Source organism: Callorhinus ursinus, unplaced genomic scaffold (assembly GCF_003265705.2).
Source record: "Callorhinus ursinus isolate GAN/ISIS: 27379988/994484 unplaced genomic scaffold, GSC_fseal_2.0 scaffold6, whole genome shotgun sequence".
In the NCBI taxonomy this organism is placed as follows: Eukaryota; Metazoa; Chordata; class Mammalia; order Carnivora; family Otariidae; genus Callorhinus; species Callorhinus ursinus.
In genome coordinates, this window is record NW_027397068.1 from 5,654,997 (window position 1) to 5,679,818 (window position 24,822).

General features: G+C 37.5%; 1 protein-coding gene across 2 annotated transcripts in view; it reads right to left on the minus strand.

Annotated features, from left to right (window-relative positions):
- Window positions 1–24,822, minus strand: part of UBE3D (ubiquitin protein ligase E3D) — a 153,983-nt gene that overhangs the window by 38,616 nt on the left and 90,545 nt on the right. The window contains exon 11 of one of the 2 annotated variants that reach the window (XR_012378489.1): window positions 11,911–12,009. The exons of the other annotated variant lie outside the window; for it this stretch is intronic. The gene's annotated coding sequence lies outside the window, so the exon portion shown is untranslated. The remainder of the gene's footprint in view (window positions 1–11,910; window positions 12,010–24,822) is intronic. 2 annotated transcript variants of the gene reach the window in all.

Sequence of the window (24,822 nt, forward strand, 5' to 3'; positions counted from 1 at the left end):
GACAGAGACTGGCTACTTTAGGGGAATGAAAAGTTGCTTGAGAAAAACACACATTGTTGTCTCAATATTTATCCCCTAACTGGCAAACAGGAAACAGTGTCACACACGAAAAAGAAGGTTCACTGAAAACACTGACTACCTGAGAAAACAGTACTTCAAACACTACCACATGAAATTATTGTACTAAGAAATTTTCCACATTTTTTAAGTCTGAGTCATAACATTAATGTTCAACTGGAAAAATATTTAAATTTCTAAGAAACACTTCCACTGAAGGAAGTATGTATTAACACTATAATCAAATACCACACAGTTGGCTGAAGTTGAGAGAGAAGTGTTTTGGGATGAATAATGGAACAAAAGGTATCCACGTCTAGCAATTAATCTCTCAAGTCCTTGGCCAAAGTTTCTCTTCTCATCCAAGCTGACAAATGTGTTTTGGGATTTGATAGCCAGAAAAATCCTTGGGAGGTATTTTAAGAGTAATTTTTCTTAGAGGAGGCAAAGGAGTAAGGAAGGCAAGGTGAACTGCCTTCAGTATTTCTTTGATATGCTTATCTTTTTAATACATAACAGCACGCTGATCTGCAACAACACAATTTAAATGGAAATTTAAGATATATTACACATTTTGCTGTCTTTCAAAATAGCAATGCACCAAGCCTAAAAAGATTTTATCAAGCATAATTTAACCTTTTCTTGATGACCCAAGGTCGGTATTATAAATTACCTATCAGCTGTGTGATCTTGGGCAAATCACCTGAACCTTCAGTGTCCTCATCTTTACTATGGGAATGATAGTATAATTATAGTATCTATCCTTTAGAATAGTGATGATGGTTTAAATGAGATCATCCCTGCAAAGCACTGAGCATTGAGCCCTTTACACTATCAAGAGATCCAAAATGGTAGTTACTGCTTCTTTTTAATATATTTCTCTGCTCAAGATTGTGATCTAGAAAACTGAGTTGACCTCTAAGTTTAACTTCTGAAGTTACCACATAAAATTTAAAATTTATATTCTCTTTTAGGAAAAAAAAAAATCTTACTCCCTTTCTTCCAATATGGTAGACTTGAGGTCAGAAGCAGCCCTCAGCATAAAAGACTAAAAATGCTGAATAAATATTTTAAAAATCTTAAATACATAGTTCAATTGTCAGGAGAATAACTGAATCCTAGGAGGTAGGAAAGAATTCTGAAACCCCTTGGAAAGCCAAGGCTGAACAAAGAGTTTTCCCAGAGGACTCTGCTCATCCTTGAAGGTCTGGACTAGAAGAGCATGAGCTTTAACCTGTAGAATGCTGGAGGTCAGAGGACAAGCCTGGAGCCCTGGAAAATAAAAGGTTGGATCACAAGCCCTTGAGATATCTGCCCCGCCTTCCCTGCCATTCCCCCCATGGTAAATGAATTGGAAAAACACTCTGCCTTCCAGAGGCAGACAGTAGACGAGGCTATTTGCCTGCCTCAGCCTTGGTCAGAGTCTGGCAAGGAGGGTGGAGGGAAAAGCACCTCTGAGAATTCCTAATCACAAGCCTACTCTTAGGAATGTTTGGGGATAGAATTCATACTATTTATGGGACTTCACAAATAATCCTTCTGGCGGGAACATACTTTCAACCCAGGCCTCAAAGAGCTCCCACAGATAAATACCAGGGAGAATGTGAGCTCACAGTCATTATCACTTACCTACTTTGAGAGCACAGATAACTTTGAAAATACTTCCGTGACTCAGTTTCCTCATGGAACAAATGTAGATGATAATAGTACTTATCATAGGGACTCTTGAAAAGATTAAATGAGTTACTATGTATAAAGTGTTCAGAAGAGCGACTACCACATACTAAATACTCAATAAATATTAGCTATTATTAAATGATATGGGAAACTATTTATGACATAAATGAAGAAAGTAGGATTTAACATTATACACAACCCGATTCTGGTTTTGTAAAAACAACTGCCCTCTTTCTCCTTTAAACTGCCCTCCTTATGCAGAAGCATGCCTGCAGAGAAAACGCTGGAAGGAAACACACCAAAATGCTAACTCTGTAGGATATGACTTGGGGAAATTCATTTTCCTTTTAGATCTTTTAGTTTTTAAATTTCCAACAATCATTATACATTTCTTGTAAAATTAGAAATACTTGAAAAAGAAAAAAAAAGACTCCTGTTTCTTCTAGTTGAATCCTTGTACCACCCCCCTCCCCCATGCTAGCATGCTCATTTTCTTCACAGGGACCCAATTTAGCCACATAATTTTCAGGTTAGTAGGTAAGATAAGAGAAGGATGTCTAAAGGAAAAAAACTATCAGAAAGGAAAAATTGGCAGGTTCCCACGTCATGGAGGAGAGAAATAGTTTCAATATTTCCATGCAGAGAAACAGATTGGCTAGTGATGGCACTCATGTTAAAAGCTAACAGAGGTTTGGGGATAAGGAAGATGAGTTTTTATCCCCTCAGTTTTAACTTGCTTAGCTTTTGTGATTATGGCCCACAAAGTCAAGATGTCCTATATGTATAAAGACAAATATTTGAATGATAAGGGCAAGTGACACAGTTATGCCTGAAAACAAAGTCTACTTTAAAAAATAAAACACATGATTTGAAGAAGGAATAATAAACCAATATCACCTTTCTTGTAATTTAGATATATTTTAGTCTTTATGAATCAATCTACTATAAAAAAAAAAAAAGTCCCTGGAGTGCTGTCATATTTTCTGCCTGCCCAGCACCTTCTGAACACCCTCGAAATGTTTAAAGAATTTCTTTCTTTATTGGTCCTACTTTCCTAGGTAGAGCCAGAAAACTTGTTTCCCAGGCCCTCCATGAAGCCAGGACAGCATGATGGGACCAGCCTCTACCAACCAGATGCCCTGCTCAGCACTGAGCTTGGGAAATAATTAACTTGAGAAGGAAATAATGGAGAACCCATCCTACAGAGTCCATGGAGGGAAGTATCAGACTTTCTGAGGGTAGCACGGTAGGGTCTCCTGGATAAATGATATAGTGATGTTTTCCCTTAAACAGCCTGGTTGGTGTACTGGGCTCTGTTCCTGGCTGCACACCTAACTACCGGATATCCTTTAATAAATTCTGCTTCCACTCAAACTAGCCAGGGTGGATTCTGTTGTTTTCAAAGAAACCCGAAAATATGAGGAATAACAGTAGATGCCCCACAAAATTACAGAAATATAATAATATAATATATAATATAAATAAAATATAATAAATATATAATATAATAAATAACTAGTCTTTTCACTGACTGGTTGGTCCTTTATTCCTATTAAGTAGAGATGAAATTCTCATTTACAAGTGGGGAAACTTCCCCAAGATCACACAACTTGTAAGCACATGGTAGAACTGGCATTCAAATCCACATATTTCTGGCTCCAGAGTCTGAAATCTTATAACTGACATAAAACCTCTCCCCTGACACAACCCAACAGGGGATATAAAACAAACATCCAATGACACTTCAAAAATACTTTCTAAGCAGGGAAATCCCAGTGTGCTTTACCCAAGCCCTTTTTCAGACCTTTCAGTTCACTTTACTGTGACTTCTAAACTGAAATGTAGAAATGGAATGAAATCCATATAAAAAGTGAGTAAGAATGGAAATTTGGTCAGATGCTGAAATGGATCCTGGGAACCACACATATGAATGACTTTCTTTTTAAAGCCAATTCCTATCAATCACTAAAAACAAAACAAGACTACAAATCTCTCAGGGACATCTGAGAACATTATTAATGATGTTACATATATCATAAAAAGCAGAGGAACAGGAAATAATATGAATTTTTTAAAATACAGTTCAACTATATCCTGATTTCTGTAATCAGCTCTATATTGCAAATTGCCACTTCATCATGGTAAATTTGCAAATGTACTGGGAAACTTTAAAAGATCTTTTAACACATGTTTTAGGGAGACGAACCACCTTATATTAGCCCCTCTGCACATTTAGAAAACAAGATTCATTTAGCAAGTCCACTTAAATCTTAAAACATGAATGCATTCAGTGATAGTTTTATTTTGCAGAGTAGAAAGAAGCACAAGGGAGCTTCTAAATGTTGGCTCTCATTATACTTCCAATTATTTCAATTATTTCAGATTATGCATAAGGCAATTTCTCCTTTGACAAAATGCTGGATAAAGATATCCAGGGGACTCTAAATAGCAGCAGTCTTTGTACATATGGTAAATTATGTTCTTGGGGGGAACAAAAAGCTCTAAGTTAGGTGATGTAATATGAATTTGATTTTCTTATAGAGACACTATTGTAACAAAGCCTTGCATAACTAAACCTAGTCTGAACTTTATATATAATGACTATAAACATCTCATTTAATCAACTATTTTGCATTATTTCAAACATAATTCCAAAAAAGCAAAATGGTAACCAAAATAATAAAAACATCCTACTATGATTCCTGCTTGATTTTATGATAAAAATCAGAAATGGCATAATCAGAACCACAGAAATAACCAATGCTTCTATGGAGAAACATAAGATGTCCATTTAGCCTACGAAAACCAATAAATGCTTTCTTAAGGATTTTCTTACTTCATAGGAATGAGTGGCTTTTCAATAGCCATATTTATCCTGCATGACCTTGGGCACTGATCACATTGGATAAACTCTGACCTAATGGAACTGTTTATCTTATCGTAGAACTAAGACTTTTGGGAACAAAAAAGGGTTACTTCATGCTTTTTGAGAAAATATCATTTTTGCTAAGCTTTTTTATAATTAAGGCCTAGATATGGGCTTTCTAAAACTAAAAACCAGAAGATTTCCAATTTTCTTAAGATTCCAGCTCCTTAACACCGCCAGCTATTCTTTGAACATTGATGTGAAGACCCTGGAGTCTTTAAAAAAGATGAAGATAGGGCGCCTGGGTGGCTCAGTTGGTTAAGTGACTGCCTTTGGCTCAGGTCATGATTCTGGAGTCCCGGAATCGAGTCCCGCATCGGGCTCCCTGCTCAGCGGGGAGTCTGCTTCTCCCTCTGACCCTCCCCCCTCTCATGTGTGCTCTCTCTCTCTCATTCTCTCTCTTTCAAATAAATAAATAAATCTTTAAAAAAAATAAAAAAGATGAAGATAACCAACATTTACTTCTTCAGCATTTTTCCATCCATCCTTCCCTCAGAATGTGAATTCACACCATTACAAGCTTCAAGGCTCTGAAATAAATGGTGGCCAAACTGAAAGACAATTAATTATGGTATATACATGAAAAATTTCCACCTCTATCTCAAGGCTTACATATTATCCTACATATTATAGTAATAAAGTAAACTGCCCTCAGTCTGATGCCTTCTTGATTTGTAACCAGCTACCTCCTGGTCCCAACTCTCAAAAGGAGCTTGGCCAGCCTCTAACACCTCTCTTCTCTAGTTGGCACCAGTATGTTTCCTTTCTTAAGGCTCTAAGGATAAGCCTTGGTCTAGTCCCCCATCTTGTGGGGAATATTTTTACTTTATTTTTTTTGGTTTGCTACCTGATATTTTAAAACTTTTATTTTGAAATATTTTTAAATTTAGGGAAAAGTTGCAAGAAAAGTACAGAGCATGCCCATATGCACCTCAACCAGCTTCTCCTAATATTAACATCTTACATAACCACACAGTAATTACCAAAACCAGGAAATTAATATTTGTATAATATTATTGAGTAAACTACAGATCTTATTCAAATTTCACCAGTTTTTCCACTATCATTTTTCATTTGTTATATTTACATCCCTAATTAATTTGGGGTTTGTTATATATGGTGTGACATATGGATCTAATTTTATCTTTTTCCAAAAAGCTACCCAACTGTTCACATCAGTATTATTCACAATAGTCAAAAAATAAAGACAACCAAATATCCAATAACTGATGAATGGATAAATAAAATGTGATATAGCCAATGGAATATTATTCAGCAATAAAGAAGACTGAAGCACTGATACATGCTATGACATAGAAAAACCATGAAAACTGCTCACTGAAAGAAGCCGATCACAAAAGACTACCCTGTCATCATTTTTTAAAAATTCTGTAATTTCAATTTATGTGTCCCCTTCCACCCAGGAGTTGTTTAATAAGAGAATTTATTAATATCTAGGTATAAAGGCTTTCCTCTTTTTTGTTTTTATCGGTAAACAATGGCTTTTAGCATTAAAAAGTGTCCTTTGTCAAGGTTAATGCTCTGTGGCTTAAATTCTATTACACACACACACACACACACACACACACACACACAATGGAATATAATGCAACCATAAAAAAATATGAAATCTTGCCATTTGCAATGACGTGGATGGAATTAGAGGGTATTATGCTAAGCAAAGTAAGTCAATCAGAGAAAGACAATTATCATATGATCTCATTGATACATGGAATTTAAGAAACAAGGCAGAGGATCATAGGGGAAGAGTGGAAAAAATGAAACATGATGAAACCAGAGAGGGAGACAAACCATAAGAGACTCTTAATTCAGGAAACAAACTGAGGGTTGCTGGAGGGTGGGGGTGCAGGGATGGGGTAACTGGGTGATGGACACTGGGGAAGGTATGTGTTGTATTGAGCACTGGATTATATAAGACTGATGAATCACAGATCTGTACCTCTGAAATAAATACATTATATGTTAATTAAATGAATTTAAATTAAAAAATAATAAATGCTGCCCCCACTACTGTCTTCATTTTAGATTTTTAAGTTTCATGCTAGTCTAAATATTTTGTCTTTGCAAGTTATTTGATCTTTTGACTGACAGCACTTGAGTATTTTATCTTTATCCCTGAAATCTAAGAGATTTAGTCTGATATGTTTCAGATTTGGTCAGTCTACATTAATTTTCCCAAGTACCCAGTGAATTCTCTCATTGTGTAGATTCAGGTCTTTTTCTATTTCTATAATTTATTTTTGTAGTTTTAAATATTAGCTGTGTATCACTGTTTTGTTTCCGGAACTCTGAAAAATTTTTTTAAATGACTTCTTTGCTTATCTTTCATTCCCATTTCTCTTAGACCTGAAGGGTGGCAGAATAAGGCACTCCAAAATATGTCACTTTAATATAAAAATTATTTTGAGTTAAAGCCCTTGAAAAACAGCAAATCAAGGAAAAACACATTGACCTTCCTTCTTTTTCTTAAAAGCAGGATATGAAATTCCCAGGTGAAAGATGTCTTCCCTAAACCAGAAGGAAAGTAATATTTTTATGAAGGACCAGAAGCTGAGACAAAAAAATTTTTGTGCAAACAGACCTTGTTAAAATAATTCTTAGCTTCCTTTAGCCTCTTCACATAGTTTTTCCCAATTGCTTTTCTGTTCAACCAACTATAAAAGAATGTGGGTTTGGTCATTTCTTTGGGTCTTTATTCCTTATGAGGACTTCCATGTCATGCAAAACTTATATAAATTTGTATGCCTTTCTCCTGTTAATCTGTCTTATGTCAGTTTCTCAAAGCCAGCCAAAAAAACCCTAAGAGGGCAGAGGTAAATATCTGCCTCTCCTTCAGACCCTTATTTTCTTCTTTATGTCATTTTCATGTCTATCTTCAAACCCCTTATTAAATTTTCATTAGAGTCTATTTTCAATTGGGCACTTTTAAATTTATGCTTCATTTCTGAGACCATTTTGTCTTCTTTCCATTTCCTGAGTTCAATCAACTCCTTTTTTATTTATCCTGGTTTTTGTCCATTTTGCATTTCTGACTCAGAGTTGTTTTTCATATCCTCAAATGCTTGATGTCCTTAATTCTGTCTGGAGTGTGAATTTACACTCTTCTTTTGCTTCAGTTCATTTTGCAGGGAAGGATTTTCCTGAATTGGTGGTTGTGATTTTGTGTCTTCTGATTTTCTGCAAAATTTCTCTACTGACTTTCTTTTTCTCATTTTTATGATATTGGAGTGGTTTTTTTTTTAAATCCCTATTTTGAAAGGAGCTCTTTTCTGTCAGCCTAGCAAAAGCCCAGGTACTTTAATGAGTTTTTCTGTCAATGGGTTTGTTTTGGTGGTAGGAAAACAGCTGCAAGTCCTGATTATACGATTCTCTTTGTCTTAGAGAACCCTAAATCCACCCCCACCTTCAACCCGCTTTTCTTTTTTCCTTCATGTAATCACTAAAAAGCACTTTTTTTTTTTTTTTGGCCTTTCCCCCCCCTCCTCCAGAAGAAAGACTGCTCCAGTAACTAATGCTTACCCTTTTAAACTGTGCCTGTCTTTTAAAATGTTATACCTGGTCCTATATGTCACCTGACCCTTTAAATCATATGTACTTTAAAATCTCTTCTCTACACTCCAAGTTCTTATCTGCTTGGACATTTTTCCAGCATTTTAAAATTTAGAATGGGTTTAACTTTTCTAGTGGCCATTCAAAATCACCCTTAGGCACTTTTGCTAGCGTCTCTCTTTGTCTTCCTTGGAGTTTTTTTTTTTTTCTGCTTTTGCTCACAAAAAGCCTTATGGCAGAGTGGAGGTGGAAAGGAAGTATAAGGAAATGGACATCAGAACTTGTTTTTTTTTTTTTTTTCTATTTACTCACAGTTATTTTGCACTTTTGGCATTGTCTGTCTCCAAGTATGAGTGGAGAGCTTTCATAATTGGGAAACTGTTTCATATTGTTTTCAGTTTTTGAGGCTGATTATTACATAGCTACCATTGTTTTCTGCTATCTGGAAAATGTACAGAACATTTTTTGACACTCCAGAGGATGGGGAAAGAGCAGGATGCAAATTTTTCAATTTAAAAAAAAAATGACCAGTTTAAGAAAAGCAGGGCTCCAGCTGACTGTTGCCAAGAATGTAGCAATATGAAAAGAAAACGTTTAATTTTGTGTATCCAGCATCAAACTCAGTCTGTGACTTCTCTCACTGACTCTCAACACCTGCCAAGGCACAGTTTTTGTTTCTGTTTTTGTTTTGGGGGGGGAGGGAAGGAAGGATGCAAACAAAGTGGTTTATAAAACTGATAGAAAGCATCATATCCACAGTGAGACTCTCCAAGCCCTCGACATTATGAAATGAAAGTAGTAATTAACTACAGAAGTAATATAAGAAACCCTTATATATCCAGAGCAAGTTTAGTTTAAATGGATTTTTAAAAGCACCTAAACGCTAACTAGCAAGGTACATTGTAGACACTATTACTGGGTTAAAAAAGAAACAACAGAGTCAAGAAAAACTGAAAATACAAATGGTTGAGCTAGCGCTACTGTCATTAAACACAATTTCCTTTCCATTTCACACAACTCTAAAAGTAAAAACAAAGCCACAATCCATTTGCTTCTAGAAACTACTCTGCAATTTGTGCCCTGAACTGCTGACAACATTTAGCAGACAACTAAAAATCTGGGGTGTGTACTTCTATCATGACCTAACATATTTCATTTCCTCCCCATGCCACCCACCCATCCTCAACAAATTTGACTTCAAAGATAGAGAGTAGTGGTAAAATGTGCTACCAATTACATTAATTATCAAAATGGCCAGATCTTGCCTTTATTCTTTACAAAGTGCTTTCAGACAGGAAGGGTAGTTATTCTCCTACCACAGATATGAAAACCAGGGTTAAGTCATAGAAAGCCAAGGATGACACTAAAATTCTAAAACACACGAGAAATCGACCCTACATTAGCCACAAAATTAACAACTAGAAGATTAAGCAGCTGCAGACAAAATTAGAAAAACAGAACAAATGAAAAAGACTTTAAGAGCATGCTGATTTCAAATTCTGAGAAAGATTTTTGAAACTTGGTGTCTTGGAAATAAAAAATATATATCCATTGAAAGAAAACTCAATAATGGGGATAAACACCAGAATGAGTGAACCCAATACTGAGGGATTTATCTTGAATTCATATATATATATATATATATATATATATATGAAAAAACATTTAAGAGACAAAGGAGAATAGCTTGAAAGACTCCAATATATGCCTCATAGGAGGTAAAAAGAAGGAAATGGGAGGGGAGGGATAATGGAAATTTACTATACAACTGTTAACAACTTTCTAGAACTAATTAAAGACAGGAGTCCTCAGATGAAGTGGTCTCAGAGTATTAAGTAGAAAAATTTTTTTTAAAATCCACACCTGGACATCACTATCAAACTACAGCACATCAAGCACAAAGATAAACTCTTACAGACTGGTAGGGAAAAAAGGATGGATTATCTTCAGAGGAATAGCAAATAATTTTACAAAAGCTGTCTTACCAACAGAAATAGATGGCAGAAAGCAATGAGTGATAGATCTTCAAATTGAAAAGAGGTACAGAACTCTGTACCTAGCTTAGTCATCAGTCAAGACTGTGAACAAAATAAAGACATTTTAGACATAGAAAGACTAAGAAAGTATGCTATTCATAGGCTGTCAGTGGAAGGAATACTAAAGGATATGGGATGCAAGAGAAAAACAAAAAGCATAACAACTGATAGTATGGAATGAACATTAAAATACTTAAAATTAATAACTAATTTATTTGTTTTTAAGTGAAACAAACAAAAACAGTAGACAATAATGGGGAAAATGTGGGGTGAGGGGAATAATGTGCTTAAAAGAGTTAAGGAACATGTTGGGGAAGACACAGAGTAGGAGGATCCTGAGCTCACCTCGTGCCACAGATATACCAAGACAAGTAAATCCATTACAATTAACTCTGAAAACGAAGACTGGCAGAAAAGACCTTCCACACCTAGTCACAGAGAGAAGGCCACAGAGAAAAAGGGTATGAGGGGCAGACACACAGTTGGGAACCAAACCCCTCGATGACTACCCAAAATCTGAAGGGCATCATAAACAGAGAAGTGGGGATCAGACCCACACTGGGCACCCCCACCCTGGGGCTCTGCACTGGGAAGATGAATCCCCATAATATCTGACTTTGAAAATTAGTGGGGCTTAACTCCAGGAGAGCTAGTGGGTGTCATGAAATTGAGTCTCCACCCTTAGAGAACTCATGTTAAATAACTCGGCCTGTCTGAAAAGTGCCTAGGGTATAGGTGAATGAGATTTACAGACTAATCTTACATCCATGCAGGAGGGGCAGCAATCTATAGGAGACTTCTCTAGGCACGTGCCATTTCTCTTGCTCTCCCCCAGCCTACATAGCCAGATATGTGCAGAAACCAGTTCTAACACTCTCCATCTACCTTGCAAGCACCAAATGCCCCACCTGGCATTCCCTAGCAGATCCACCTCCAAAGTGACTTGTGCCCTGGGAAGGCAGGGGAGGTAACCTCACACAGCAGGATGCCCACAGTTCCAGCAGCCGGGCAGGCCTCTCAGCATCCTGTGCAGGGAGTAAGCCCTGCCTTCTGTGCACCTGCAGCTGTGGCAGAGAGGCTAACTGCAGATAGCCAGGCTGAGTACTGTCCCCACCTACCAATGAGCCCTTGCTGTCACAGCCAGTCCTCTCAACAGTGTAGGGAGTAAGCCTTGCCTAGTGTGCCCATAGCAGGCAAGTCAGTTTATTGCAGCCTGCAGGGCTGAAGGCAACTGCAGCTCCACCACAACAGGAGGGCAGACACAGCCCACAAAGAGAATACCACTGGAGCACCTGGTTCTGGTGACCAGGGGGGATTTCACTAAAGGGTACCAGAGGATCTCTTCTATACAAGGACACTACTTTCAAAACCAGGAGATGTAGCTTACTCACCTAATATACAGAAATAAATGCAGAGTTGGACAAAATACGGAGACAGAGGAATATGTCCCAAATGAAAGAACAGACAAAAATCACAGAAAAAGAGCTAAATGAAATGGAGATAAACAATATGCCTGATAGAGAGTTCAAAGTAGTGGTCATAAAAATACTCACTGGACTTGGGAAAAGAATGGATGAACTCAGTGAGAACATCAACAAAGAGATAAAAAATATAAAAAAGAAACAGAGCTGAAGAATACAATACCTGAAATGAAAAATGCTCTAGAGGGAATCAACAGCAGACTGCAGGATGCAGAAGAATGAATCAATGATCCAGAAGACAGGGTAATGGAAAGCAACCAAGCTGCACAGTAAAAAGAAAAAATAATAAAAATTGAGAAGAGGTTAGGGGACCTCCGTGATGTCATCAAGCATTAATACCATTCACAATATAAAGAAGCATGACCAAAGTCCAAAGTTAGAAGAAGGAAGGAAATAATAAAGATCAGAATGGAAATAAATGTAATAGAGATGAAAATAACAATAGAAAAAAAGAACAATGAAAACAAAAGCTGATTCTTTGAAAAGATAAACAAAATTGATAAACCTTTACTAGACTCATCAAGAAAAAATGAGAGAACTCAAATAAATAAAATCAGAAATAAAGGGATAGAAATAACAATTGAAACCACAAAAATACAAAGAATTACAAGAGAATACAATGAAAAATTATATGCCAAGAACCTTAACAACCTAGAAGAAATGTATAAATCTAGAAACATACAACCTTCCAAAACTGAACCAAGAAGAAATAGGAAATGTGAATACACAAATTACTAACACCAATTGAATTGGTAATAAAAAAACTCCCCCCAAACAAAGGTCTAGGACAGATAGTTTCATAGGTGAATTCTACCAAAAATTTGAACAAGAATTAATATTTATTCTCAAATTATTCCAAAAAATAGAAGAGGGAGGATAATTTTCAAATTCATTCCACAAGGCTAGCACTACACTGATACCAAAACCAGACAATGACACTACAGAAAAAGAGAACTACAGGCCAATATCCCTGATGAACATAGATGCAAAAACTCTCAACAAAATATAAGCAAACCAAATTCAACATACATTAAAAGGATCATTCACCCAACCAAGTGGGATTTATTCCAGGGATGCAAGCGTGGTTCAATATTTATAAATCAATGTGATACATCACATTAACAAGAAGAAGGATAAAAAAAATCATACAATTATCTCAATAGATGCAGAAAAGCATCTGACAAAATACAACATTCATTCATGATAAAAACTCTCAAAAAAGTAGTCTTAAAGGGAACATACTTCAACATAAGAAAAGGCCATATATGAAAAACCCACAGCTAACAACATACCCAATGGGGAAAAGCTGAAAGCTTTCTCTAAAATCAGGAACAAGACAAGGATGTTGTCCCTTTTATTCAACATAGTACTGGAAGTCCCAGCCAGAGCAATCGGATAAGGAAAAAAAAAAAAAAGGCATCCATATTGGTAAGGAAGAAGTAAACTTTTACCATTTGTAGGAGACATGATACTATAACAGAGAAAACTCTAAATACTTCACCAAAAAACTACTAGAGCTAATACATGAATTCAATAAAGTCACAGGATGCAAAATCAATGTGCAGAAATCTGTTGCATTTCTATACATTAATAATGAAGTAGAAGGAGAAATTAAGAAAACAATCCCATTTTCAACTGCACCAAAAAGATTAAAATACCCAGGAATAAATTTAACAAGGAAGGTGAAATCCCTATTCTCTGAAAACTAGAAGGCAATATGAAAAAAAAAACGTGAAAATGGCACAAATGGAAAGATATTCCATGCTTATGGACTGGAAAGATTAATACTGTTAAAATGTCCATACTACCCAAACGAATCTAAAGATTTAAATGCAAACCCTATCAAAATACCCAGAGCATTTTTCACAGAACTAAAACAAATAACCTAAAATTTGTATGGAACCACAGAAGACCTCAAATAGCCAAAGTAATCTTAGCAATCTTGAGAAAGAATAAAGCTGGAGGTGTCACACCCCCAGATCTCAAGATACACTACAAAGCTATAACAATCAAAACAGTATGGTACTGGCACCAAAACAGACTCACAGAAATAGGATAGAAAGCCCAGAAATAAACCCAAGCATAAATGGTCAATTAACCTACAACAAAGCAGGCAAAAATATACAGTGAAGAAAACAGTCTTTTCAATAAATGGAGTAGGAAAAAGTGGACATTTTTGCTACATGCAAAAGAATGAAACTGGAATACTTATCTTATGACTTTTAAAAAATAAATTCAAAATGTATTAAAGACCTAAATGTGAGACCTGAAACTATAAAACTCCTAAAAGAACACATAGACAGTAATCTCTTGGACATACTCTCAGCAGTATATTTATGGATTTATCTCCCCAGGCAAGAGAAACAAAAGTGAAAATAAACTACTGGGACTACATCAATATCAAAGGCTTTTGCACAGCAAACAAAACAGCCAACAAGATAAAAAGGCAACCCACTGAATGGGAGAAGGTATTTGCAAATATATATCCAATAAGGAGTTAATACCCATAATATATAAAAACTTACAGAACTCAAAAAACCAAACAATCCATTAAAAAAAAAGTGTGCAAAGGATCTGAATAGACATTTTTCCAAAGACATACAGATGGCCAAGAGACATATGAAAAGATGTTCAACATCACTAATCATCAGAAAAATACAAATCAAAACCATAGGGACACATTACCTCACACCAGTCCAGAACAGCTAGTATCAAAAAGACAAGAAATAACAAGTATTGGCAAGGATATAGAGAAAAGGGAACCCTCCTGCACTATCAGTGGGAACGTAAATTGGTGCAACCACTATGAAAATCAGTATGAAGGCTCTTCAAAAAATTAAAACTAGAAATGCCATATGATCCAGTAATTCTACTACTAGGTATTTACTGAAAGAAGACAAAAACACTAATAAGAAAAGATATACACACCCCTATATTTATTGTAATATTATTTACAATAGCCAAGATGTGAAATCAGCCCAAGTGACCAATAGATGAATGGATAAAGGGGCTGTGGTTTATACATACAATGTGATATTACTCAGCCATCAAAAAGAATGAGGTTTTACCATTTGCAATGACATAGATGGAAGAGAGGGGATTATTTTAAATGAAATAAGTCAGACAGAGAAAGACAAATACTGTATGATTTCACTTATATGTGGAATCCAAAAAACCAAAACAAATGAACAAACAAACACAAAACAGACTTTTAAAAGTCACAGAACAAACTGGTAGTTGCCAGAGGGGAGATGGTTGCTGGGGGGAATGGGCGAAATACGTGAAGGTGATTAAGAGGAACAAACTTCCAGTTATAAAATAAATAAGTTACAGGGTTGAAAAGTACAGCATAAGGAACATAGTCAATAATATTGTAATAACCTTGTATGGTGCCTACACTTAATTGTAATGAGCACTGAGTACTGTATAGAATTACTGAATGACTACATCGTATACCTGCAGCTAACATAATAACACTGTATGTCAACTATATGTCAATAATAAAAAAATAGATAAAATATTGATAAAATTTTTGCCTGTTTGAAAAAGGTAAAGATATTGAACAATTTTGCTTTTGCTAGAAAACTTTCTATTCTATGTATTTTTAAATTTTAAGAGCAACCACTACAAAAAAAAACCTGCACACTATTGCTTCCAAGAAAGCAGAGAATTTTTTTTAAAAGGATGAAAAAAATCAAGATAACAGAGAATAAGAAATAAGAAAAAAGTAAGAAAAGTATGACAACCAAAAAAATGCATACTCCTCTCATCACACTCACATATACAAAGATGATATATATCATTCCCACTATATTAGAGATTACAATCACGTAGGCAGATTTAACACATCTATTTAAAATAAAAATATCAAGAACCACGTCTTCTGTTTGCAGTGCTCTGATTTCTGCTAAAAATATTAGTATATTAGCAAGACTTTCTGAAAAGCAGCTGATAGTTCAAATGGACAATGTCTCAAATGTTTATTTTCCTTTACAAATGATACTCAAGCTGAAGTTAAATGAGAAGAAAACAATAATTTAAGACCAGAAGGAAGAGAATCAGAAAAATTGCAAGTATGGACAAATGCAGTTGTTTATAAAGAACTATGTATGTACAGTTCTAAAGAGACAAGAAAAGGCACCAGCACCTAAACATTGCTCAGCTCTTTTTTTTTTTTTTTTTTTTTTTTAGAGGGACAGAGGAAGAGGGAGAGAGAGAATCAAAGCAGGCTCCATGCCCAGCCTGGAGCCCAACATGGGCCTCGATCACACAAACCTGAGATCATGACCTAAGCTGAAATCAAGAGTCGGACGTTTAACCAACTGAGCCACCCAGGTGGCCCTCAGCTAATTCTTTACTCCAGTTTAGTTTGTGTTCCTTTATTATAGCTTCGGAAATGCACCCTTTTTTAGGCTACAGATTAATCCGACTGCCCTATATTGTGGAAAGCCAACTGCAGATATTAACTGCATGAAGCCCCAGCTGAAGCTACAGACCTACCTTCCCTGCCATTCCAACATAGTCAGTCCTCTGCAACCAACATTCCCAGCTTCTAACCTAGTAAGAAGCAACAGGTTGGTCTTTATCGTTAAAGGGATTCGAGCCTTAGATTAGAGGCCAGCCTTCCTTCTTCAGGTGAACTTAATTCATAAGCTTTCACAGTACTGTGAATCCTTTAACTACTGACACTTCGCATCAGTGGATTTCTGAGAAACCTGAGATCTAGGCAGGCGAGTGACATGTACCCCGTCACACCGATGCAGGTGAAGCAGCTCAGAACCCAAACCCATCTCTCACCTCCATGCCAGGGCTTTTCCCCACTGTGTCACTTATTAGGTCTAGAAGGGCAAGGACAGAAAGGCATTTCGTTTCTCACAGTCCCTTTGGCTTGGTTCCCCAACACCTTTCCTGTTCTACATCTCTTCGCTTTGCTGAAGCTATTAGTCATTGGCGGGCTCACGAGAGGTTCTCAGTGGAGGCTCAGAACAGTGATACCTTCCAATCCATCATTCCCTTGAAGGTTGGCATCATTCCCAGGCTGTTGTTTCCCCTCCAGCCAGCAAAGCTCCTGTGAACAACAGAGTGGCTTCCTCCATGGGAGGAGCAAGTCCAGTCATTTCAATTGTGATGCTATTTTATTTCTAAAAGCAGACATGTACTGCATGGAGCACTGGGTGTTAGACGCAAACAATGAATCATGGAACACTACATCAAAAACTAATGAAGTACTGTATGGTGACTAACATAATAAAATTAAATTAAAAAATAATAAAAGCAGACATATATCTTTAGCCGCCTTTTTAAGGAAGCAAGACCTGCCACCAGGAAGCCACCTGACTGAACCACAGCTGTGCTAAATGTGTGAGAAAGAACCAAGTCCTCTCCTTAATAGCTCCAGGCAAGGGGAAAGGTTCACATGTTAGACAACTTTCTTGGAATAACCATATTTGCAAATAAACGCAAATACAAAAGCAGTGGAAAATCCTTAAGTCACAAATGTTTCAGTGTGGACCAGGATCCACAGTCGGACAGAGGAGGTGAACCCGAAAGCAGAAAAAGACTGAAGGAGGGCGGAAGGGCTGTCCAGAGCATATCCCAGCTTTCTTCCCCTTCCTTTTCTCTGACAGACAGCCCATCTGCCGGGGGTCCTCCCATGAAGCAATGGCCTGGGTCTCTCAGGCAGGAAGAGCCGAAGCCCAGACAGCCCTCTAGTCTCATCATTCCTGACCCTTCTTTGGGGCTGTTAGTAAGGTCCTGTGACATGGACTCCATTCTCTTGGAGAGAAAAAAAGAAACTACATAATGTGGCTTTATCTATGCTTTTATTCAGTTAAACACTTTCAAGACATTCAGGAGAAACCTAGTCCCTTTAAGGAATAAAGTTATATTATTCAGCCTTGGTGAATAAATTAGGAACAGCTGGGAACAGACAAAATGACTCTGTGTGCATCTACTTTAAAAGGAACATTATAATCTAATCCAATCTCCTTAATGTACAGATAAAGGAACTGGGACCCATACAGGTTACCTAACTAGACCAGTGTCACAAGTCCAGTTGGTGGCAGATCTAAGACCACACGACACCTTGAGTGTCCTACCTCAGGGAGCATGATTGTCCTACCAGACCAGACTTGCCGTGAGAGGGAGAGAGGGCTCCAGATGTTGTACATCCCCCAGGGAAGGAAGAAACTGAGGCTGGGAGACACTGGGATGCTAGGTGTTCATCTTGAATGGCAGCAAGATGACTTACAGAGGTAACCAACACCTTGATTCTACAAAGCACCTGAGTGTAAAAGGGAGAGGTCATGGTAGAAGGAAAAAAAAAGGAAAGAAAAAATACAAGCTTCATGACACTGATTCACTTTACTTCAATAGTCAGGGATTGTGTTAAGTGCAGATTAATAATAAAAAGTAAAGACAAGAGGAAAATAACCTATTTGAGCTAGTGACCAGGTTTTCATCATAATTAAAAGATTTTTTTCCCTTAACATTTACTGGGAGTATATATTCTATTATCATGTAAGTGTTTTTTACCTTGGTTCTGGAAAACCTTTATTAGAAACACTTTGGATGTTTGTTAGAATGCAGATTCCTGGGCTCTCCTCCAGGGTTACTGACTCAGAAACCTGAATTTCAAACAAACCTCCCATAGATACCGACAAATAAGAATCAAAACCAGCCATAATGCCATCATCACAGAATTAGACAGACTCTTTTTGTTTTCAGCCTTCCCCACACCCATTTCAGAGTTAGAGGTACAGAGACAGGGAGTGCCCTCAAATCACAAAGGTTACTTAGGGCCTGCCAGGCCTTGCCATCAGGCCTTCTCTCCCCACCATGTCAGGAAGGACAGATGGACTGAGCTGGGCTGGTAGTAGTTGGTTTAATTTTAAGATCCTATCTTTGTAGGCTAGAAGTGCAAATACGTATCATTTTGTTAATGAAAACCATACCATATTTTCTGCCATGAGTATGCATTTCCTTTAAAGTTGGGGGGGGCTGGTAAATGTGTTAAAAACAAGCAAAACAAGAGATAATATGATTAACTTTTTGGGGCAAATCGTTTAATTCCTGCTTTTCTCCGTAAGGCCAAAGGCAGAGCACCCCCAGCCTATTCAAGCTCCCCAAACCCAAGTCTAGCAGCTCCTCAGAGTATACACCAGTGCCACAGACGGCCTAGGAACTAGCCTGCTCTGCCTACAACCCTAACTCCTTGGTAGGGACAGAAATTCCTGAGGAGCGTGCACGTGGCAGAGAACTTGGGCAGGGCGAGTGGCCTCTGGCTGGCTCTCTACCTGGCCCCATCCTCCAAACACTCTCTAGAGTGGGGCAGCATGGTAGTCAGGTAGGAAAGGAGGCAGAGGAAGGCAGAAGCCACACGAGAGAACTGTATTAAGCTAAGGATACCTGCTCATTTTCCCAAACCAAGAATGCCCTGCAGGGCAACAAGGGATGGAGAAGGCAACATCCTTTTCACACCCAAACTGCTGAGGCAATTCTCAGAAATCTGTTTTGAGAGATTGAAAATAGAGCAGTAATCACTACCTTGGAGACTGGATTCCCTAAATATAATGAGTAGCACTCAACTCCTGATTATCTCTGTCCACTGAGGACAAAGGAATTAGCAGGAAAGAAAGAAGGCTGACACTTCTCAGGACTTGAGGGTGCCAACACTACTCCCTTTACAACGAGAGCTGAGCACAAATTCTAGCAAGTGCCTGCCCATCTTCATGAAGGTCTATCCACCTCCTGTTATGTCTGCAGCAATAGGACCCTGGACATCTGCAATGGCTTATAGCCTCCTTTCTTATCTATGCTCACCTAATAATAGGACCTTTATATAAAAGTACCCCCAAGGCCCTTTAGCAGTCTCCAGGAAGACTGTCATCATGCCAGAAGATGAAGCAAAGGAAAGAGCAGAATACTGTCAGTATCTCATTCCCAGCATTTCCAATGAGCCCAGTTTTATACTAAAATATATTTGTATTGGTGTATGTACATTGGCACATGCATTTTCGAAGCACACACAAAAAACACTAACAAGAATTACCCTACAATGCCATTATTGGTTATTCCCAGAGATTTCAATTTTTTTTACATTTTTCTGTATTTTCCAATTTTTACATGAAAGTGATCTTTTCATAATCAATTTGTAAAATGTTACTTTAAAAGGTAATAATGGCTGTTATTTACGCAGAGATGAACATGGCACACAAGAGACAGATAAGGCCATTTGTGTTGTGTGGTGTCTGAAAAGTAGATGAAAAAAATGGTGTAGACTTAGAAACCTCACTTTCTCTTCTCTGTAGCCCTTTGTTGCTACTCGTCTGTAAAGTTCTCAGGCCTCTGCCTAACAATTTCTTGGAGCCCCTATAGATTATATTTTTTTAAAAAATGTTTTAAATTAGGGGCGCCTGGGTGGCTTAGTCGTTGCGTGTCTGCCTTCGGCTCAGGTCATGATCTCAGGGTCCTGGGATCGAGCCCCACATTGGCTCCCTGCTCAGTGGAGAGTCTGCTTCTGCTTCTCCCACTCCCCCTGCTTGTGTTCCCTCTCTCACTGTGTCTCTGTCAAATAAATAAATAAAATCTTTAAAAAAAAGTTTTAAATTAAACCACAACTTCCTTCAAACTGCTGTATCATCAAAACTTTTTACCTGAGATTCCAACAAATGGCCAAATGATTAAAACAAATTTTCATGTGTTATTTTCCTTCCCTCTTCTCTCATGACAGAGGTCTTAGCAGGCAGTGAAAAAGCAGATGGATGGGAGAATTACTTGTAAAATTATTAATTTCTGAACAATTGAGAACTTGAATATATAGTTTTTACATCATGGAAATGATGAAATTCAACTATCAGTGGATTTCTTAAAGTTAAAAATCAAACTACATACAAGTAACATAGATGAGAATCTTTTTCTCTACATAGTATACAGGTCCCTTACTCAAGATGCTTCATCTGCTTCATCCTTCCTCAGTGAACAGTGTATGATTTCAAACCTATCTAGAGCTGAGAAAATATCCCTGACCAACCCTAATTATCAGATGGTAATAGATAAGCTCTATAAAGCTTTTCTGTGTCTTCTTTTCTACATATTTTCACTATATAATTCAATCACACAGCATATACATGAAACTGTAACCTGATCAAACTCAACTTTTCTGCTAAGATCCATAATGCTTGAGAATGTTACTCACATGGCACCCACGTTTGAAGGTTGTGGTTCTCTAAAGGGTGATATTAATAAAAGAAAAACTGTTGCTGCCAGATGGTAAAAATAAGATAATACCAAACCCAGGACTGTGAAAAAGGACCATTTGCCATTTTCTTTGATGAAACGGTCATGGGATGGAATAAATAACAGACTCAGAATCAGAGGACCTAGGTAGGTATTAAAAAAAAAAAATAGCCCTGCATATTAGTAGTTACATGAACTTGTCTAGATTACTTACTTTCTGTACCTTTAGAATGGGGTTAGTTGTTGTGAGGATTTAAAAAAAAGGATCATGTCTGTAAAAACATTTACAATTATTGTAGAACCTAGCTATCTACCTGGGGGAAACAAAGAAGCTTTAATTGGGGGGCTCTATGCCCTTAGAAATGCCACCCACACAGTTGGGAAGGCCAGGAGCAGCTGATGGAGCTGGAGTTAATGAGGTAAGGTGTGGGAAAGAACAAGAAAGATTTCCTCAGCTCAGGGCTCGAGGTGGTGGAACAACCATATCTCTCAGTTGAGTATAAGTTTCCAAGGAAGACTCTTATTGGGAATTCTCTGTGGAGGTCAAACCTTAAGTTAGGAGACAGAGAGAAAGAGAGTTTAGCCAGATGGCTCCACCTATTAATACCACTTAGTTATTCCACGTTTAGAGTGGATGAGACCCAAATGCAGAAGAAATGGAAGCATGCACAAACTGGGAAAACAATGCTCAGCTGGGGGCCTTTGGGCCTCTGGCCTGATTAAGTGTACACCAAGAGTGCCAAAGGTAGGTCTTGTTTCTGGTAAGATGTTTGGATTTTGTTCTCATTGCAATAGGAAGGTCATGGAAGAGTCTTAAGCAGAGAGTGACATAAGTCCATCCTCCTTCTTGGGGTGCAACAACTACAGTATGTGCTTAGCAACGCATGGGTGATTCTGTTTGCTCATAGTTACACTACAGATATTAAGGTATGGTGACACGGAACATGTTAAAATTACAACAAATCCACCAAAAGATATCCCTATTGGCCTGAAAGAAATGTTACAATGTAATTTAAGAAGTTAGAATTTCATGTATGTTAATAGCTCTAATTAATACGATAAACCTTTCCTTTTGGGATTTGGCAGTGAGAACAGCTCAAGCAGGAGTGCCATCTGAATCCCTGGAAACCTAAAATAACATTTTTACAAAAAAAAGCCGCAGTGTTCACAGTCACTAACTTGGCCTGGAAAGTAAGAGAGTTGGAAATATAAAGATGGTATCTTTAACAAGTGTCATTCTACTATTTTACAGCTCTTTAAAAGATGTGCATCACAGTGAATTTCCAATTGAAAAAGTAAACCCCAAATATGGGCAAAATTAGCAGCCCCATTCCTTGTCATTGTAATACATGATTAAGTAGGTGTTACAAAGATGAAAAAGCAGAGCCATCTCTTTCTAATCCTGACAGACATCCTCCCCTTCTTCACTGATCCTTTATCTTGCAGTGAAGACCTGCATAAGGAAGTGATTCCTGGTATTCTCCTGATAAGAATGTCTCTCTCCAGAGGCAGCAGCAAGGACTACATTGCTTTAGCAGATACTGTTCATGAACTTGTGCCAAGTTTCTCCGAACCTTGGAAACTGGGAAAGTGTCTGTGCTCCTGATTAATAATATTCAGCAACCAGGCTGAAACCAGATGAAGTATAATCACTAGTAGGGAGGGAGAGTCAGTCACAGAGTTCCTGTGGTTGAGCTGCTATGAGAAGACATTAACACCACTAAGAGCACACAGGGCTTTCGTGCCCAGGTGCTGACATGAGCCTGAGCTGAGATCTGTCAAGGGATTAAGACCTCCTCTGTCTCAGGGACAATACAGAATGATTGTCAATTCCCCCACACCCAGTTTGAATTACTCTTCTACCTAATCTCTTTAAGGCTTGAGTTGAGGCTACTTTGTAATAAAATTATTCTCAGTTTATATCACACAATAATCATGGATGCTTATTCTATCTCCCTCATATGCTGCAACATCCTCCAAGTCAGAGTCATCTCTCTTGATCCCCATTCACCCATCATATAAACATTTCAAACAGTACATGAGAAAGTGACATAAATAGATCAGAGCGAGTGGGGCTGGGTGTCTTCCAGCCTTGTTCCCCAAAGATAACCACTATTAAGTTTCTTGTATCTCCCTCCATAAATGTTTGTGGGCATATACAAACTTTTATGTTATTCAATGTTCACTCCAATGAGCAAACCTTAAAAGAAATATGGATTGATAGACAGAATTTTAAATCATTTCTGATTCAGGGTAGTATATAAATAATTTTAAGTTACTGCAAAATAAGGTGTGTGTGTGTGTGTGTGTGTGTGTGTATGTGTGTGTGTAGACATTCCAAGGTAGATACAACCTGCCTTCATCTACCACTCATACCCTCTCCACCTTCCAGGACTTCAGCAAGTATTGCATCTGGGTAGCAGGTGGAATTACCAGGGCACAAGCCTGGTGAGTCCAGCTCCGTCTCTAACACGGTGGGTATTCCCTGGCCAACTCACTCTACCTCTTTGAAATCTCAGTTTCCTCTCTTACAAAATGAGAAGGTATTTTCAGAAGTCCCTTTGAGAGTTCAGGATTGAAGCTGATAATCAAGTACTGATAAATAAAACAGGTACACCAAGGCCAAAGTATGAAATTGGTATCAGGAAGAAAATCAAACATAGTATCACGGCTTACCAGGAGAATATGGATGCAAACTAGACTGGAGCAGTTATTTAAAAAATATTTTTAATTGAGGTATAACTGACATATAACATTATATTAGTTCAGGTATACAACGATTTCACATTTATATACAGAGCAAAATGATCATCACAGTAAGTCTAGTTAACATCCAGCACCATCCCAGTTACAAAAAAATTTTTCTCTTGTGATGAGAACTTTTACGATCTATTAGCAACTTTCAAATATGCAATATAGTATTATTAATTATAGTCACTATGCTGTACATTATATCTCCAGGACTTATTTTATAACTAGAACTTTGGACCTTTTGATCGCCTTTACCCATTTTGTGCTCTCCATAGAGAGAACTTGGGTTTCTTTGGTTTTGTTTTTTGGAATCCACATATAAATGAGATCATATGGTATTTGCCTTTCTCTGTCTTATTTCACTTAGCATCATCTCCTCTAGGTCCATCCATGTTGTCACAAACGGCAGGGTTTTATTCTTTTTTATGGTTGAATTGCATCTATATACCCCACAACTTCTTTATCCATTCATCCATAGTTGGACACTTAAGTTTGTTTCCATATCTTGGCTATTGTAAATGATGCTGCAATGAACATGGGGATGTACAGATCTTTTCAAGATAGTGTTTTCATTTTCCTTGGATAAACACTCAGCAGTGGAATTGCTGGTTCATATGACAGTTCTGTTTTTAATTTTTTGGCCAAAAGGTTTGTTTTCCATGTGGCTGCGCCAATATACATTCCCACCAACAGTGCACAAGGGTTCCCTTATGTTCTCCACATCCTCGCCATCACTGGTTCTTTCCTATATTTTTGATGACAGCCACCCTAACAGGTGTGAGATGATAGCTCACTGTGGTTTTGATCTGCATTTTTCTGATGACCAGTGATGTTGAGCATCTTTTCATGTACCTGTTAGCCATCTGTATGACTTAATTGGAAAAATGTCTGTTCAGATCTTTTGTTCATTTCTTAATTGAAGTGTGGTTCTACCAGTTCTTTGGTGGAGTCTTTAGGGTTTTCTCTACGTAATATATCATCTGCAAAGAGTTTTACTTCCTTCACTTTCTAATTTAGATCCCCTCTTATTTCTTTCTCTTACCTAACTGCTTTGGCTAGGACTTCCAATACTATGTTGAATAAAAGT